Raw genomic sequence first — 17,546 nt, 5'->3', positions numbered from 1 at the left:
CTTGACTCGATGCCTCGAGTTTTTTCCCGGTATTCTTTTCAACTGAAACACACAGTTTCACAGTATTTCAGTATCATAACTTATCATAAATCCAAAAATAAATTCAAATCTACTTATACCTAGCTTTAATATGTTAAACTTGACGTTCTTTAAAATTTGTATTTTGGAGTTACTATTCATAATACTATTCAAGTCAATTTGTTGACTTTCTAATGCTTAATAGGTATGGAAATTTTAATTTCACCCACATACTGCATTTTGGTTACCTAATTTGTTGATTTTGGTTATTTTCTCAAAACTTAAGTTTTTTAGGCACAAATTTCAAATTTTCAGTTTTGGTGTCCTATTTTGCATTGTTCCATTGGTCATGTTACTGTTAGAATTTGGCTAAGTTTTCTTTCTAGAAGTTGTTCCTTATTGTCTAAACTTTATTTCCCTTTTTGAATCATTCCATTTGGAGTTTTGTAGCCCAAGTTATAGCCATTTGAACATGATTGGCCGGATTTGGTTTTACCCAGAATTATGGGCAAATTCTGGGTTTTGGCAATTTTTGTGGTTAACTATAGGTGGATTTTCAAATAGGTTATGGTCAGAATTTGGGTTTGTTTTCTTCATAAAAGTTATAGGGATATGTCTCAGCTTTCTACTGGTAAAATTTCAGGTTATTTGAACCTTCTTAGACCAAGTTATGGTAATTTACATAACTACTATTCATTTAGTCATTTTTGTACAGGTCAGTTTGCCTAATCCAGATTTAGCCAATTTGTTCACTAAGTTATGGTCACTTTCTGGGCATGATTCCTAAATGAAAAATGTGCCATTTTGTGTCTTGTTTCATTCCCAATTGGCCTCACACCAATTGGGTTGGTAGATTTTCAGTTTTAGTCCCTAAAAGGGACCTAGGCCATGCTACCTACAATTTGACCATAACCAATCCGAATTTAAACTTGGTTCCAACACTTCCTACACATTACAATTGGTCACACTTGACCATTACTCAACTCAAATAAGGTTAACTATATCATTTGGAAAATTCTCAAATTTTTCTCCCTAAAACCTAGGTGCCAAGAACCCTAATTCATAAAATTCAAATCTAATGCATTCTAAACATCTATCCATAGTTTACATACATAATTCAACCTAAGCAACCATTCAAATGCATCAAATTCACTAATTTCAAACCCTAACTAAGGTTGGTTGAAATTTATGTTTGGTCCCTCAACCATGTTTTTTTTTTATTTTAAAGTTGAAATCTAAGTTAATTTAACTCATAACATGTATTTTAAACTAAAAATTCCAATTTGAATTCTTACCTCAACTTTGGAGTTCCACTTCCTCAATTCTTTCCTTTTCCTCTTTTCTTTTCTTGCTCAAGCTTTTTCTCAAGTGAAGTTAACAAGGTTTAATGGGAATTTTGGGGACAAAGTGAGGTTTTGAAAAGCTTTGATCAAGCTTCCATGGAAGTTATTTTAATGGTGAAGTGAGGGAGAGAGGGAGCCGGCTGGATTGGGTGGAAGATGAGAATATTTTTCTTTTCTTTTTTATGTCATTTTAGGTCTTATTTTTTGTATTTGAATTGGTCAAAAATTTTGGGAAATTAAAAATAACTTTAACATCATAATTGATGTCATCAACATGAGGTAACAAAACTTTTTCTTTTCCTTTTTTTTTTTATTTTTCCATTAGTTCTTTAATTTAATTCTTGATCCTGAAATTTTCTTTTCTCTGATTTTATTAGACAGTTAGGTAAGGAGTCAGCTCTAGGGGTGAATTGACCAAATTGCCCCTTACCGGTTTGATCCGGTTCGCAAGTAATTCAATATTTTTTTTCTGAATCCTTGACCTAATTATTTGACCTGCTTAACAATTCTTTTTTGTGATTTTCTCTTTCCCACTATGTTCACAATAGTCCTAAGGACTGCAGCATCATATTTTACAGTTCGAAATTTGAGTTTAAAATGACCTCGTAGTCTTTCCCAAGAAGGTCACCCATCGCTATGACTCTCAGCTCATTTAACTTCTTGCGTTCTATTTTTCTTATTTATACTTAATTATTTGACAATTACTAATTATTTGTTTTCAGGGCATATCTACTTGTCTTAGATGTAGTTCTAATCCCCTTAATTATCCGAACCAACACCGGTCACCGGAACAGTGAAATATACCAGGCTATACAACTAGGGGTGTTATAATTCTCCCCCCTTTAAAATAAATTTCGTCTCGAAATTTTACCTAGTATCAATCTCTGAACAGTTGTGGGTGTTGTCTCCTCATGTCCTCCTCTCATTCCCAAGTAGCTTCTTAGCCCGAATGATGGTTCCACAACACTTTCACTAACAATATCTACTTATTCCGTAGCTGCTTCACCTCATAAGCCAGAATCTCTATGGGTTCTTCCTCATATGTGAGGTCTGGATTCACTTCAATTTCTTCCACTGGTAGTACATGAGATGAGTCTGATCTATACCTCAACATAGACATATGGAAGACATTATGTATTTTCTCCAACTCTGGAGGTAAAGCCAAACAATATGCCAAAGGACCCACTCTCTCTAGAACCTCATATGGCCCAATGAAACGAGGACTCATTTTCCTCTTCGTGCCGAATCTCATAATTCTTTTCCAAGGGGAAACCTTGAGGAATACTTTCTCACCCACTGCATACTCAATATCCCTTCTCTTTAAATCAATATAGGACTGCTGACGGTTGATGCAACTTTGAATCGATCTCTGATCAACCTGATCTTCTCCCTGGTCTGCTGAACAATTTCGGGCCCAATCATCTTCCTTTCACCTACTTCATCCTAACACAGGGGAGTTTTGCACTTTCTGCCATACAAAGCTTCATATGGAGGCATCCCAATGCTTGATTAGTAGCTGTTGTTGCAAGCAAACTCAATCAAAGGCAAGTGTGTGTCCCAACTACCTTCAAACTCAATCACATAAGCCCGTAGCATGTCCTCCAAGATCTGAATTACTCTTTTAGACTGGCCATCTGTCTGTGGGTGGAATGTAGTACTGAAGTTCAATCTAGTTCCTAGGGCTCTCTGAAGACTACCTCAGAATCTAGAAGTGAACCTAGGATTTATGTGTGATACGATGGATACTGGCACTCTATGCAGTCTTACTATCTCATCTATGTACAACTTGGCCAATCTTTCTAAACTGTAGTCCATCTGGACAGGTAAAAAATGAGCAGACTTGGTCAGTTTGTCAACTATAACCCATACTGCATTATGACTCATCTGTGTCCTCGGAAGTCCCATCACAAAATCCATCTTTATTCTCTCCCATTTCCATTCCGGTACTAGTAGTGGATGTAAAAAACTAGCTGGTACTTAATGCTCTGCCTTCACTTGCTGATAAGTTAGGCATTTGAAAACAAATTATGCCACATCTCTTTTCATACCCATCCACCAGTAATGCTCTTTTAGCCCTCTATACATTTTTGTGCCACCAGGATGCATAGCAAAAGGAAACTCATGTGCTTCTTTTAAAATGATCTGCCTCAAATCAACATCATTAGGAATGCACATTCTGCCCTGGTGAAGCAATAGACCATCATCTCTTATTGAGAATTCTGGATTCTTGCCTTGCCGGACTTCTTCTAACAGCTTCTGATACTTCTAATCATTCTGAGTAGCCATTCTGATCTAATAAATCAACACGGGCTGTACATACCATGCAACTACTGTCTGCCCCTCATCATTAATCTCTAAGCTGGCATGTAATGATCTCAACTCATGTACCATAGACAAAGGAGTAACCCATGGACTTGCCATAGTCTTGCGACTTAAGGCGTCAGCCACCACATTAGATTTTCCTGGCTGATAGTCTATCAAACAATCATAGTCTTTTATCAACTCTAACCATTTCCTCTGTCTCAAATTCAACTCTTTCTAAGTGCCTAAATACTTCAAACTCTTATGATCTGTGTAGATGTAACACTTTTCCCCATACAAATAGTGTCTCCAGATCTTAAGAGCGAACACAATAGCTGCAAGCTCCAAGTCATGTGTCAGATAGTTCCTCTTATGCGGTTTTAGCTAGCGTGATGTATAGGCAATGACATTTCGCTTTTGCATTAATACACAGCCTAACCCATTGTGAGAAGCATCGCTGTAAACAATATACTCTTTACCTGGGGTAGGTAAAGTAAGGACTAGAGCCTCAGTCAAACATCTCTTCAACTCATCAAAACTCTGTTGGCATTTATCCATCCACTAAAATTTCACATATTTTCGAAGAAATTTGGTCAATGGAGATGCCAACATGGAGAACCCTTTCACAAATCGGCGGTAGTATCCAGCTAAACCCAGAAAACTGCGAATCTCTGTGATATTTCTAGGTGGCCTCCAATTAAGAACAGCTTCTATCTTACTTGGATCTACCTTGATGCCCTCTACCGACACTATGTGCCCCAAGAAGGATATTTTCTTCAGCCAAAATTCACACTTCGACAATTTGGCATATGGCTGTTTCTCCCTCAAAGTCTGCAGTATAATCTGTAGATGTCTATCATGCTCCTATGCACTCATCGAATAAACCATTTCTCCCTCAAAGTCTGCAGTACAATCTGTAGATGTCTATCATGCTCTTATGCACTCCTCGAATAAACCAATATATTTTCTATGAATACCACAACAAACTGGTCAAGGTATGGTCTGAAGATAGTGTTCATCAGATTCATAAAAGCAACAAGAGTATTAGTTAACCTGAATGGCATAACCAAGAACTCATAATGGCCATAGCGGGTTTTAAAGGCAGATTTAGGAATACTCTGCTCTTGTACTTTCAACTAATAATAAAGTAATCTCAAGTCAATTTTGGAGAACACAACTGCAACCCTTAGCTGATCAAATAAGTCATCAATGCGGGGCAATGGGTATCTGTTCTTTATTGTCACCTTATTCAACTGCCGATAGTTGATACATAAGTAGAGAGTGTCATCCTTCTTCTTAAAAAACAACGCTAGTACTCCCCAAGGTGACACACTAGGGTGGATAAAGCCCTTATCAAGCGGCTCTTGCAACTGCACTTTCAACTCTTTCAATTTTGCTGGTGCCATTCTGTATGGTGTTATGGCGATTGGGTCCACACCAGGCATAACATCAATTTCAAACTGCACTTCTCTTTCTGGAGGTAATCCTGGCAATTCATCAGGAAACACATCCGAAAAATTACATACTGTAGGGATGTCCCTCAGTGCTGGACTCCCCACTTGGGTGTCCATCACATGTGCCAAGTATGCTTCACACCCCTTTTTGATCATTCTTCTGGCTAGTGTAGCCAAAATGATGTTTGATGGCAATGAATGCCTTTCCCCATGTATTACCACATCACCATACAGAGGGAGATCAAAAGTGACTGTCTTTAGTCTACAGTCAATCATAGCGTGATGCCTGGCTAACCAATCCATGCCCAAGATGATATCGTAATCTCTGAAGGGCATTTCAATCAAATCTGACAGAAAAGCATGTCCTTGGATCACCAAAGGATAGTCTCTATAGATTCTGTTGACCCGAACCTCTTGTCCTAATGGACTAGTTACTAGCACTTCAAAATCCATTTTGACACATGGAACAGCAAGTGAACTGACTATGCTAGCACTAAAATATAAGTGGGTTGAACCCGGATCAAACAACACAAATACTTCTTGATCAGAGATAGAGAATGTACCGGCTACAACATCGGAAGTCTCAGCCTCTTCTCGCTATCTCATCGTATAAACCCTGGCTGAAGCACTTCTCAGCCGATCAGCTAACAAGACTGACCGCTAAGCATTGCCTCTACCTCTGCCTCTTCCTCTGCTAACCGGTTGTGAACCTCTGGTAGCAGGACTTTGAATAGATCCTTCTACAGTAGTAGGAGCTAAACCAAATCTAGGGGCACTGGTATAGTCCTTAGCAAGATGGCCATTGCCTCCATAGTTAAAGCAAGCTCCTATTGCCCAATAACATTCTCCCTCATGAATCTTGCCATAGGTCTCATAGGGGCAGGCAGGATATGAACCCCTAATTGACTGCTGACCAGATCTAGGGGGTCTCTGTCCAGAGAATCTACCCCTTCCAAACCTTCCATCTCTACCTCTGCTTGGCCCCCCAAATTTTTTCTTCTTTCCAGATATACCACTGGGACTTTGCTCTACTGATTTTTCCCCTTTGTCTTTCTCTGATTTCTCAATCTTTTCTGATTTCTCTTTTGTTGGTGTCACTTCTAATTCAATCCTTTCTAGTTTAAGTGCCTGTGAGATGAGCTCAGAGAAGTTACTGTGTCTGAATCCCACTACTTTCATCCTCAAACTGGGCTTCAATCCAGTCTCAAATCTCTTGCACCTTTCCTTACTGGTAGACAGGAGACTCCCAGCATAGTGGCTTAAGTGGGAGAACTCCCTCTCATATTCTGCCAATGATCTATTGCCTTGCTTCAAACTCAGAAATTCTTGTAGTTTCTGATCCACATATGCATCTGGGACATATTTCTGTCTAAACTCTCTGATGAAGTCATCCCAAGTCAATACTGGCGGTTCTATCAGGCTACGGGGGATGGTCTTTCACCAGTCATATGCATCCTCTTGCAACAAGGACACTGAGTATTCAAATTTCAACTCATCTGGGTAGTGCAGTTTCTTAAATACTCTATCCATTCTTTCTAGCCATTGCTCTGCCTCTAGTGGGTCTATTGTACCCTTAAATTCAGTGGCTCCATACTTCAATAGCTTGTCATACTGTCTGACTGGAGCTTGAGGTTGCACCACAGTATTCTGGGGTGGAGCTTGAGTAGGCATAGCCCCAGCTATTTGTTGGAACATTGTAACCATCTACTGACCAAATTGTGCAGGAAACTGTGGCATTTGTGGGGCTGGTGCTACTGACCCACTGACATTTTGTAGAGCTGGGGCTTCCCCTTTGGCCTCAGCCTCTACAAACTGCTCAACAGAGCGATCCCCTTCTTCCATTCCGGTCTGAAGTTAGGATATCTCCTGAATAAATAACACAAGGAGATTCCCTCCGTTAGTTCATATTTATGATGTAATGCACTGTATATAACAAATAAGGACATTGAGCAGTTGTACTTATCAAAGAAAAGACACAAATTCACAAGTTAAAACATACTTTAAAAATTTCACTATGATACCACTAAAACATGTCACACGTTATCCCTCTGTAAGGTATAACATGATCCCTTAGAATACCTAATGAACTACCAAACTTCACCTACTGATAACTCATTAAGTATCCTACAAGGGAATTTAAAACCATTTTCTTACTTTTTAGAAGTGGTGAGCATTTTCTTATATTTCAAAGAAGTTTAAAAACTAGTTCAAATTTTTATCCATTTTTATTTTTACACAAATTTTGGAAAAATTTTGGCAGAGTGCCGTCTGTATTTTAATAAAACAGTTCTTCAAATACCCGTAAAAACACTTCTAATAATTCTATTTCATCAAAATCCATCACTACCACAACAAACTCAACATCAATTTTTCCCGAACTCCAAAATTCCAACATAATTCTCAACTAAAATATCATAAAAAATAACACTAAATAATTTCATTAAAGTAAAATCAATTTACATTCACCAACCAAACTTTACATAGAAAAATCCAAACTAATATTATTATAAACTTTATACAACTGCTCATGACCAGTTCTATATGTACATACATCTACATGCATGAAAATAATTATTACAATCAGGGTATAAAATATACCCGATAGAACTTCAAGGAAGGTGGCTCCATGATCCTCAGCAGCTCACTCTGCTACTCCTCTAGTCTCGATATCTGCGACAGCAATAATAGCCATCGCTAAGTACTATGACTCAGTGGTGCACAACATACTAAAATAACATTTATGCATAATTCAAATCATACTTAGTCAAAAACTGACTGAATATGAGCAATAAATACAAAACATGATTTATAAGCTTTTAATCCAAACAATTCCATTTCGAAAGTCTCAAACAAATTTCATAAAAACACACAGTTATATCATGCCATTCGAAATAATAATCATCTCAATAGCCAGAGGCTTATGAGAAATCACATCACAAGGCTAACTAGCTCAAATATATGGATATCCATTCAATTTCTTCTTCTACTGGCACACACTTCAACACTTCAGCCAGAGAAGGAATCAAAATTCGAAACTAATTTCCCCCACTAGTCATGCTAGTGAGGCATTCAAATATATGGTCATGACACTGTGGTTTCAAAACTATCTTCACAATTTATCAAACATTTATTGCCATTTCAAACACATACAAGTAAACTTTCAACAATTTAAGTCAAAAGCATAATAAACATTTCAATACAATTAAGTTACAATTTAAATATCACAATTCATTCAAACAATTTGCAGAAGAAAATTTACAGAAATTCTATGTTGTGCACAAACCTTAAGTGAGTTGCCTCTTGGCCTTGACTCGATGCCTCGAGTTTTTTTCCGGTATTCTTTTCAACTGAAACACACAGTTTCACAGTGTTTCAGCATCACAACTTATCATAAATACAAAAATAAATTCAAATCTACTTATACCTAGCTTTAATATGTTAAACTTGATGTTCTTTAAAATTTGCATTTCGAGATTACTATTCATCGTACTATTCAAGTCAATTTGTTTACTTTCTAATGCTTAATAGGTATGGGAATTTTAATTTCACCCACATACAATATTTTGGTTACCTAATTTTTTGGTTTTGGTTCTTTTCTCAAAACTTAAGTCTTTTAGGCATAAATTTCAAATTTTCAGTTTTGTTGTCCTATTTTGTACTGTTCCATTGGTCATATTGCTGTTAGAATTTGGCTAAGTTTTCTTCATAGAAGTTGTTCCTTATTGCCTTAAATTTATTTTCCTTTTTGAATCACTCCATTTGGAGTTTTTTAGCCCAAGTTATAGCCATTTGAACATGGCTGGCTGGATTTGGTTTTACCCAGAATTCTGGGCAAATTCTGGGTTTTGGCAATTTTTGTGGTTGACTGCAGGTGGATTTTCAAACAGGTTATGATCAGAATTTGGGGTTTGTTTTCTTCATAAAAGTTGTAGGTCTATATCTTAGCTTTCTACTGGTAAAATTTCAGGTCATTTGGACCTTCCTAGGCCAGGTTATGGTCATTTGCGTAACTACTGTTCATTTGGTCATTTTTATACAAGTCAGTTTGCCTAATCCAGATTTGGCCAATTTGTTCACTAAGTTATGGTCACTTTCTGGGCATGATTCCTGAATAAAAAATGTGCCATTTTGTATCTAGTTTCATTCTCAATTGTCCTTACACCAATTGGGTTGGTAAATTTTCATTTTTGGTCCCTGAAAAGGACCTAGGTCATGCTATCTGCAATTTGACCATAACCAATCTGAATTTAAACTTGGTTCGAAGACTTCCTACACACCACAATTGGTCACACTTAGCCATTACTCAACTCAAATAAGATTAACTACATCATTTGGCAAATTCTCAAAATTTTCTCCCCAAACCCTAAGTGCCAAGAATGCTAATTCATAAAATTCAAATCTAATGCATTCTAAACATCTATCCATAGTTTAGATACGTAATTCAACCTAAGCAACCATTCAAATGCATCAAATTCACTCATTTCAAACCCTAACTAAGGTTGGCCAAAATTTGTGTTTGGTCCCCCAACCATGTTTTCTTTTAATTTTAAAGTTGAAATCTAAGTTAATTTAACTCATAACATGTATTTTAAACTAAAAATTCCAATTTAAATACTTACCTCAACTTTGGAGTTCCACTTCCTCAATTCTTTCCTTTTCCTCTTTTCTTTTCTTGCTCAAGCTTCTTCTCAAGTGAAGTTAACAAGGTTTAATGGGAATTTTGGGGACAAAGTGAGGTTTTGAAAAGCTTTGATCAAGCTTCCATGGAAGTTATTTTAATGGTGAAGTGAGGGAGAGAGGGAGTTGGCTGGTTTGGGAGGAAGATGAGAATGTTTTCTTTTTTTTTTTTTATGTCATTTTAGGTCTTATTTTGTGTATTTGAATTGGTCAAAAATTGTGGAAAATTAAAAATAATTTTGACATCATAATTGATGTGATCAACATGAGGTAACAAAACTTTTTCTTTTCCTTTTTTTTTATTTTTCCATTAGTTATTTAATTTAATTCTTGATCCCAAAATTTTTTTTCTCTGATTTTATTAGACAGTTAGGTCAGGAGTCAGCTCTAGGGGTGAATTGACCAAATTGCCCCTCGCCGGTTCGATCCGGTCTGCAAGTAATTTAATATTTCTTTTGGATCCCTGACCTAATTATTTGACCTACTTAACAATTCTTTTTCATAATTTTCTCTTTTCTACTATGTTCACAATAGTCCTAAGACCGCGGCATCACATTTTACGGTTCAAATTTTGAGTTTAAATCGACATCGCAGTCCTTCCCGAGAAGGTCACCCATCGCTGTGACTCTCGGCTCATTTAACTTCTTGCATTCTATTTTTCTTATTTATACTTAACTATTTGACAATTACTAATTATTTGTTTTCAAGGCTTCTCTAGTTGTCTTAGATGTGGTTTTAATCCCCGTAATTATTCGGACCGACACCGATCACCGGAATAGTGAAATATACCAGGCTATACAACTAAGGGTGTTACAGATATGATCCCTAATATTTTGTCCCTCAGACATCCTCATGCGAAATAGCTGCCTAGATATCTCATACCTAGCATTCCTGCTGTGATCACCATACAACTCTTACAGGTGAAGGAGGATCTCACTTGCATATTACATATTTTCATGTTGCTTCTGTAACTCATTACTCACAGAAGCAAACATGTAACACTTGGCTCTCATATCATGCTCCTTCCACTTATTCAAAGTTTTATGTTCCTCTTGAGTGGCCTTTGGAGGTAAAGGACTAGGAACCTTTGAGTCTAAAACATATACTATAAGTTTAAGGTTTAGGACAAGTTTTAAATTTCTGAGCCAATCAGAAAGATTAGGTCCTGTCAACCTATTGTGATCAAGTATGCTTGCAAGGATATTAGATGGTGGTGGTTGTTATGTGCTCATTATTATCAGAAGAATAACTAAAGAAAATAACCAGATTAATTAGTGAATGTATCATGTAATTAACCAAAATGATTATGATTTTTTAATCAAATTAGTCCTCCCACTAACTTAGCAAATCCTACACTTCCAAAGTAGGAAACAGAAATCCTAGTTGGATGGATTTCTAGTGGGTGATTGAATTCTTATAGTCTTATTGATTATCCTCAGACACATCCATTATTGGAATTACAATAAACTATAAGTAAGCAACTCCTTGCCTATCACATCTCACGTGAGGTTCAATCTTTTTACCTAGCCCCTAATGCTCAAAATCTCAGGCACATCCATTATTGACTTATCTTGCATTAGTTAAGTTGATCCCATTGAGTCAGTAAATATGCAAATAATTTTAATGTCCTCAGGCACATGCATTATTGGCCACAAAATCATTTACATATTTACAACATCTCATGCTTAACAATTATTCTTAAGAAAATCTCTTAAATTAATTACATCATATGCAAGTATTTAAAATTTCTTAAAATAATTGCCTCAGTAAAGGGCCCATGATATAATTACCTTAATTATACCATTTCCAACTTAATTATTTGTTTGGAAGATTTAGCAGTCAACTTAATTACTATTATGGTCTCATTTTGCACATTATTCAATTAGCATGCATATATCATATACTTGAATACATTCCCATACATCTCATGCATATATGGATAAACATATAATATGGTATGATCATGGACTTTCTAAAGGATTCAATTCTGAGCCACCAAGAATTGAATCAGGGCATTCTTATGTGCGTTTCATTCATTCATATTACAAGAGTTGATGAAGGAGTACATAATCAACACTTAATCTTGAATTCCTCCCACTGATCCCACCAATGCTCTTGACTTCCTTGATCTTCTTGCAATCCAATTACATAGTAATCCTTGGCATACCAAGGTGAATTTTCAAGAACATGGACTTTAAAGTCCTCAAATAAATGAAATTACAACCCAAAAATATTACAACAATTATAATACAATGCCTCCAAAATAAAATTAATTATTTTACAACAAAAAAAATAAAAAGAAATAAATCCAATTACATTGGTCTTTTATTGTCCATGATCATCCATCATGCATATTACTATTTAATAATTAAATAAAACATACATACTAAAATTAAATTGAATATCTCATATTCAACTAGAAAAGTCAGATTTGAATATCATTCAACCAAATTTAAAAATTCAAATTTGAATATTATTCAACCAAATTTAAAAATTCAGATTTGAATCACATTCAAACAAAATTAAAAAATTTAGATTTGAATCACATTCAAACAAATTTAATTATGTGATTATAATTCCTAATTAAACAATTTAATTAGTCATGTGCATAATTATTGGCATCAAAGCATACAACAATTGTATAATCATCCCCATACCATGCGCACCATTGAGGTGCTATCAAATAAACATGCGCACCATTGAGGTGCCATCCATGCTGCCACACTTTTGATGCAACCAGCAATGAGTCAATCAACTTTTGATTAAATCACGCAATTAAATCTCATCTTGAATAATCTAAATGGAAAATATAGTGGCTCTGATACCAATTGAAGGAGTGGAAGCATGAAAAATGTTAGATTAGAACACTGAATTCAAAAATTTTCTTTTAGGGTTTCATGCATCATGCCACATCCATTATGTGACTAATTGATTTCAATGTTCAATTACATATTAAAACACTTTTAATATGTATTAGGATCTATGTTTGCCATTTAAGATTTTTGAATTAACAAATTAATTCATTAGAATCCTAGATTAAAAGAATAATATGTGCACTAACCTTTTTATGCACTGTAGATGTAATTAGTACCTTTGTGAAGCACCTAGGACCCCAAGAGTTATCCCTCTAGCTTGTCCACACCAAGATCACTAATGGCAGCCCCTAAACCAGCTTCTCAAGCCTTGCTAACCAATTAGAAATTAAGGATTGGCCTTTAGAGAGGTTGTAGATGTGTATAGGACACTAGAAACTATTTCTAGCAATTTTAATTCAAAAGAATTTGGATAATTCTCTTTGAATTGATGAGAGAAGAAGAGGAAGAGAGAAGAACATAAAGGTAGAGGCACACTTGTGAAGGAGCAGAAGCATGAAAAACACAAGTTTAGATCATTGAAATTCAAAATTTTTCATCTAGGGTCACATGCATCATGCAAGATTCATTTTTATCTATTTGATTTCAACGATAAACAGCATGTTAAAACTCTTTTAATATATTTTTAGATCTACATTTGACATTTAAGATTTTAGAATTAATCAGATTAATTCATTAGAACCCTAGATTGGATCAAGAACAAGTGCACTAACTTTTTTGATGCACTGCACTGTGTTTGGCACTTTTGGGATGCGCCTAGGACACCAGATGTTGTCCCTCTAGCTTGTCCACACCAAGATCACCAATGGCAGCCCCTTGAACAGCTTCTAAAGCTTTTCCAATCAATTAGAAAATCAGGTTTTGTCTTTTGAGAGATTACAGATGTAAACAGGACACTAGAAACGATTTCTAGTATTTTTAATTCAAGAGATTATTAGGAAATCTCTTTGAATTGATGAGAGATGAAGAAGATGAAAGGGAGAGGTGCTTTGGGGTGGCACCAATGAAACAAATAGCAGCTAGGTATTTTTCTTTTCATCCTTTCCTTTATATAGCTAGGTCACCACTTAAAACCCTTGCCACATGTCACCTTCTGATTGGCTCTAGGTTTAATTGACCCAATCACATTGTGCCAAGTATTAAACCTATATTTAATCTTGACTTTAATCATCTTACATGATTAAAGGACATATGGCAAGCTTATGTGTAGTGCCATGTGTCACCATCTCATGGTGCCACATGTTACCCTGTGAAATGACCAAAATACCCCTGTGTCTTAATTTTGAGTTCTCAACCCAAAATAATTATTTCTCTTCTTCTAATTAATTTATATCAAATATAAATTAATTAATTAATCTCTATTAATTAATTTCACAATAATTAAATTCATATTTAAACACTTTAAATATAAATTTAACTTATATTATACATTCAATAACCTAGATTTAGTTTTAAGCAATGCTAGGGACTTTGTAATCTAATTGCAAACCAAACCTATTTAATTAATCAATTAAACTCTTTAATTAATTAATTAGATCATATTTAATTTAGTGATTACTTATGTATGTGTGTGACTTACTAGGCTCATCACTAATTGGCAATGAGACATGATATCAACTCTTAATATCATCAGAACTCTTTCTTACCATAAATGATTTCTCTAAATCATTTTATGCACCTCATAGACCATGGTTAACACCTAGCATAGCATGCCATGGCCACCCAATCAGTAATAAGGTTTACCTTAAATGAACATATAATCATATGTTACCATGCACTAGAATCTCTCTGTTATAAAATCCGAATTCAAGCTGGAGTCATGGTTTATGTCAAACCCCATTTGCTATGAATATTATGTTCTCTTTTAATTCCAGTTCTTCATTAAAAAGATTTTCTCATTAAAAACTCTTTTCTAAATAAATCTATCTATCCTGGACAGGAACTTGAAACATAAAGAACAATTAAATGAACATAGGATTTTATCCCTATTTACTTAGAGGAACAGATTCCATCTTGATCAACACCTACCTCCATATGTAACTAATAGGAGCCAACACATGCCCATATACCCATACACAGTACAAGTATGAAAGCAGTATCAAACTCAAACCACCTATATACAAGATAACTATGCTATCTCAGGTCTAAAGATTATATGCACTGATATGATTTATGACAATACATTGACAAGATTAAACTCCATGTGCTTGTCATAAGTGTCACTGGTTCGACCTACTTATCATGTATAAGTGCCTATCATGTTTGTCATATGGCATGAGACTCACTATTCCATCTTATTTATATCTCAAATAAATAATTTGGGAACAAACATGAATACAATCTTACTAGATAAGTCATGTCCTTATTGTAAAGTATCCTCGATTGTGAACCTATTTATGATACTTTGTGCTAGAAATACTGTCACTCATATTCTTAACAACTTAAGAATAGAATTTCTAACAAAATATCAATGGACCTTTTATATTACACATAAATATATGATATAAACGGAAAAGTGAAAATGCCTTTTATTAATAAAAGATGTACAAGATACATATTAAATGATATGCTCTAGGACATACTACTAACAATCTCCCACTAGCACTAGAGCCATTCATTACAATATCTTAGACCTATCTTCTCAAGATGTCGGTCTAACTGAGCTTGTGACAAAGGCTTAGTGAATGGATAAGCTGGATTTTCAGCTGATGCTATTTTCTGCATGGTTGTATTGCCTTGCCCAATTATTTCTCTGATAATGTGGTAGTGCCTTTCTATGTGATTGGATTTCTAGTGAGACCGGGAATTCTTATATCCAAAACAGCTTCCTTTGCAGCATTTGATGCAACAATATACTCGGCCTCTGAAGTGGAATCTGCAGTCGTACTCTGTTTGGAACTCTTCCAACTGACTGCACCTCCATTACAAATGAACACATATCCAGAGGTAGACTTTCTATCATCGATATCTGATTGGAAATCAGAATCAGTATAACCATCCAATTGCAAGTCTTTGCCTCTATATATCAAGAATAAATCCTTAGTTCTTCTCAAGCACTTAAGGATATTCTTGACAGCTATCCAGTGTTCCAAACCTGGATTGGATTGATACCTGCTAGTCAAACTAACAGCATATGCGATATCCGGCCTAGTACACAACATTGCATGCATTAAACGTCCAATAGCCAAAGCATATGGAAACTTGGCCATTTTGTCTCTTCCTTCAGGTGTCTTTGGAGACATCTCTTTAGAAAGGTGGATACCATGTCTCACTGGTAACAATCCTCTCTTGGAATCAAGCATGTTAATCCTCTTTAACACTTTTTCCAAGTAAAGACTTTGGGATAAACCAATTATTCTTTTTGCTCTATCTCTATAGATGCGAATCCCAAGAATATAGGTTGCCTCTCCTAAGTCTTTCATGGAGAATGTATTTGACAACTATATCTTCATAGTTGTCAACATACCCGTGTCGTTACGTATCAATAGAATACTATCCACATATAAGACAAGGAAAATGATCACACTATCACTAACCTTTTTATATAGACATGGCTCATCTTCTTTTTTGACAAAACTAAATGACTTAGTGGCTTCATCAAAACGGATGTTCCAACTCCTCGAAGCTTGTTTTAACCCATAAATGGATCGCTTTAGCTTGCGCACTTTGGAACCATCTTGGGATTCAAAACCCCTAGGTTGTTCCATGAAAATGTTTTCTTCAATGTACCCATTTGAGAAGAGCTATTTTGACATCCATCTACCAAATCTCATAATAATAGTATGCAACTATTGCTAATAGAATCCTAATTGATTTAAGCATGGTAACACGCGAGAAAATCTCCTTATAGTCGATTCCTTGCCTTTAGCGAAACCCTTACGCTACTAGCCTTGCCTTATAGGTCTCTACCTTTCCATCAGAACCAATTTTCTTTTTGAAAACCCATTTGTTCCTTATTGGTACAATACCTTCAAGTGGGTCAACAAGATCCCAAACTTGATTCTTATACATGGAATCAATCTCAGATTTCATAGCATCAATCCATTTTGAAGAGTCTATATCTAATATAGCTTCTTCACAAGTGAATCATCTCCATGATCTATTTCTTTATGAGTAGACAACTCTTGTTCTTCTTCATGAAAGAAGCCATATCTCACTGGTGGGTGAGATAACCTAGTTGTTCTACGAGGAACAGCTGTAGATGTTTCATCAATGGGTGTAGGTTGACTGGATGGATCTATATTCATCTGATTTGTTGGTTGGTCAGAATTTTCCTAACTCTATTTGCCTTCCTTTGCCTCCTTCTGGAACAAACTGTTGTTCAAGAAATGTGGCATCTCTACTTACCACAACCCTTTGTGAAGTAGGCAAATAAAAATAATATCCAAAACTATCTTTTGGATATCCAACAAATCGACCCTTTTTTTATCTGGTTTCCAATTTATTAGTGTTCAGCTTTTTGATATAAGTTAGACAACCCCAAATCTTAACATGCTTAAGACTTAGTTTTCTTCCATGCCATATCTCATAAGGTGTGGAAGAAACTGATTTTGATGGAATCCTATTCAGAATATACAAAGCTAATTCTAATGCAAATCCCCAAAAGGAGTGTAACACCCTCTCTGTAGCAACTCCATACATTCTACTGTTCCGGTGACCAGTGTCGGTCCGGACAGCTAGAACGTCTGGAAAAATATTTAAACTAAAGTGAGGAACCATAATTAACTCAAATATTAATAAGAAAAATTTAGGAAAAATTTTAGAAATAAAATACAATCAAGTTAAATGAGCCGGTGCCCTAGCGATAGGTAACCTAGTGGGAAGTTGCGGTTCTCGCAACTAGGAGCCCTAGACCAGGGGAAAATTTCATAAAATAATTT

The sequence above is a fragment of the Hevea brasiliensis genome, chromosome 3 (genome assembly GCF_030052815.1).
Source record: "Hevea brasiliensis isolate MT/VB/25A 57/8 chromosome 3, ASM3005281v1, whole genome shotgun sequence".
NCBI lineage: Eukaryota > Viridiplantae > Streptophyta > Magnoliopsida > Malpighiales > Euphorbiaceae > Hevea > Hevea brasiliensis.
Note: the sequence above shows the minus strand (reverse complement) of the source record.